A 3400-nucleotide genomic window follows, 5' to 3' on the forward strand; every position below is an offset into this window, starting at 1 on the left:
AGGCTGAACAACCCCAACTCTCTCAGCCTTTCTTCAGAGGAGAGGTCTTCCATCCCCCTGAGCATTTTCGGGGCCCTCCTCTGGACCCGCTCCAACAGGTCCGTGTCTTTCTTATGCTGAGGGCTCCAGTTTTTGACTGCTCCATCCCTGTAGACCCCTTGGGCTGTTTCATATCCCGTCACCGAGCCTCGCAGTGTTTATAGGTGAATTTATCCGCACTAAAGCACCGATGCTGCCGGCTCCCGCTCTCACCGGGAGCTTTTGGCTTTCCCCTGCCCTGAAGGGCTGGGGGCAGCCGGCAGGCGCTCTGCAAGCAGAGAGGGAAGCGGGGCGAGGGACCGGCGCATGATCCCTCCTCCCTAATTATTTCAGTATGCGGCCGCGGGCGTCCGGCGCTGGAAGCGGCGTGTTGTTTCATGTCCAACTTGGCTGGGCCTCGAGGGATGACGAGCCCCCAGATGAACCCAGGAGCTGCGGAGGTCTGGAGGCGTCGGAGCCCGACGCCGGCTACCTGGCAGCGGTGTCAGCCGCTTGCTGTGCCGTGGCCCCTAAAGCTTGGGTATCGCCCCAAGATCAAGGGGATGGGTGGTCCTTTTTATCCAGCGCTCCCCGGGGACATCCCTGGAGCTCACCCCAGTAGAGCGCGAGCCGGTGGGAAATGTCCTACCTGGAGGAATGGTGGAAAGAAATCACCCCACAAGCATCCCAGGGGAGGAGGAGGAAGAGGAGGAGGAGGAGGAGGAGGGCTGGCACATGCACACGTGGTCAGAAGACGCTCATCCCGCTCCCCTCCCACCTCCTTCCCCCCCAAATATTGCAACAAAAACGGAAAATGTGCTGGCAGTCATTAGCATCTCCCTGGAAAAAGCCGGTTTGCTGGCCCAGCTTCAAAATCCAGTTCACCAGAAACCCCCGAACGCCTCCAGCATGTGGCTGCGAGCTTTACGGAAAGCCAGAGTTTTCTGCAGAAAGGGGGTTGTGGGGTTTCTTTGGTAAGTTTTTGTCGTTGTCAAAAATCCAATTTTCCTTCTAAAAAGAAAATAAGAAGCCCCAAAGGGGTGGAAACCGTTCCAGCTGGGCCCAGGGCGGTGCGGTGCGGGGGGGTAGCATCAGCTGGCGCCAGCTGCTCAGGGAAACCACTGGATCCACAGAGCTTCAGCCCTCGATCGGGGAGGGGGAAAAAAAAAAAAAAAGAGAAGAAAATTTGCAAAAAATAAAGAAAACAAACCTGGAAATGCTGCCTTGGCTTCATTTTTCTGCCAAACCCCGCTGCCAGGGAGCAGGATGCCGGGGGAGCGAGGGGTGAAGGTGCCTTTGAGGAAGCAGCAGCGAGAGGTTTGGGTTTGCCTTTTGTTTTGGGCACTGGTGGTGTGTGTTTTTTGGAACACAAAGCCCTGCAGAGAAATTCTTTTGAGCCGGATTTTCCTGGTGGGACCAAGCGCCCGGCGGTGCCCCAGGGGATGCTTGGTCCCTGCTGCCGCCACGCCCTGGGGAGATGCGGCTCCCGAGGGACCACGCGCCGCGAGATGCCACCGCCTGCATCACCCGTGGGATCCAGCTGCAGAAATCAGCACAGGCAAAAGCAACGACCCCGAAACATCCCAGCAGCCAGCCGGGACCCCACGGGATGGCCGGGATCCCGCAGGGCAGCCGATTTGCAGGGCATGCTGGCACCTGCCTTCCCGCGGAGCAAAAAAATAAGTCGCTAAGTCACAGCAAAACCATGAAAGCAAAACCACAGAGCCCCAAAGCACCTCTGAGTCACTCCCCTGGCCGCCGCCACGGCCCCACAGCCCTCCAGAACTCGCCGCCACCTGCAGCTGGCCCCAAACTGCTGAGCCGCCCTCAGCCCGCCGGCACAGCACGGCGTGGTGCGGCAGGGCACGCATCAGGCTGCCGTACGGGCGCTGGCAGCATCGCCCAGGAGGCAAAGCCCCTCTGCCTGAGCAGGCAGGGGCACAGGCAGCAAACCGCCGTCTCACGGACGGAGGAGCAGAGGGCAGAGCAGAGGTGACCGCTCGCTCCAGCTCAGCATCCTCCCCCGGGCCAAAACCGACCCAGCAGCCCCCGCTCGCCGGCACCACTTCGCAGCCAAAACACTTCCTTCCCCTCTTTCCTGTAAAATCGCCTGTATTTTTTATTATTATTATTTTAAATTGTGAAAAATACTCATTTGAAACGTGAATGGAGATGAAACATTCACAGAAAGTGCTACCAGGATTAGTCACCGGTTGTAATATCTCTATTTACATGAGTCACAGAGGTTGGCCGCGCGGCTCTTAAATTAAATCCCCGCCGGGTTTTCGATTTTTGGGCTGTCCTCGGGAGACCTTTTGGTAACTTTTCTCCGGTTCTGAGCAGAGCTGGCAGCTGCCTCCCAGCACGCGTGCTTACCGAAACACCGGCAGTAGCTGCAAGGGCTTTGCCACGAGGTCATGCAGCAGCCGGGGCTGGAGGCGATGCCTGGAGGGCAGGATTTGCCCCCTCTACCCAAGTAATTTCCCCGTTTGTGCCGAAGATGGGAAGAGGGAGAGAGGCGGCAGGCGCCGGGGCGGTGATGGCTGGGTGGGATGCAGCCGGGTGACGGCGGGGGCCAAGCCGGTGGCACCGGGCCCCGGCGGCGGGGCCGACAGAGGGCCCTGTTGCCGAAAAACCGCGCACCCCCGCAGAAAAAGGGAACTCGGCGGGGAAGGCGGCAACGGGGCAGGCCCGGTTTTGAACAGGCGCTGTGCTCCAGCGGCCACGAGGCCACCGCGCCGGGGACCTCCGTCCCCAACGCCGGTGCCAAAGCCCCGGGGCAACGCACAGGGTGGCTGATCCAGCATCGTGGTCCACGGGACGGGCTGGAGAAGCATTGGCCTCCCCCACAGCCACATGGGGGACCTCTGAGGGTGCCGACCAACGGAGGTTAAAAGCAAAAAAAATAACGAGGAGGAAAGGAAACAGGCTCGACGTGGGGCTGGAGGGGGAACGCGCTGCCACGGGACGTCTCTGAGGCTGAGAGCTGAGTGAGGGAAGGGGCAGGAGGGGGGACCCCAGGCTTCCGCAGGCATCCCTCGGGCTGCTAAACCCCTCACAGAGCTACTCACTTCCAGGACAGCCACAGGGAAACATGAGCAGAGCCCAAGCAAGCGCAGTTTGGGATGAGTTGGATGGATGTATTCGCTTCCCAGGGCAGAAAATGGCAGGTCCTGCCTGGCGGGACCCCGGCAGTGGCAGGAGGACACCTCGCTGCTGCTTTTCCCCACCCAAAGCCCAAGGGAGAGCATGCAAACCGCTTGCGAGCGCAGCGTAAAAATAAAACCCCAGAAAGGTGACTAAGCACTCTGGGTACCGAGGCATGACGCCAGAGGAGCCCAGCCTCCGTCCCCAGCTGCGCCAGGCTCCCACCAGTTCTCCC

The sequence above is a fragment of the Pygoscelis adeliae genome, unplaced genomic scaffold (assembly GCF_000699105.1).
Source record: "Pygoscelis adeliae isolate BGI_AS28 unplaced genomic scaffold, ASM69910v1 Scaffold122, whole genome shotgun sequence".
Lineage (NCBI taxonomy): Eukaryota > Metazoa > Chordata > Aves > Sphenisciformes > Spheniscidae > Pygoscelis > Pygoscelis adeliae.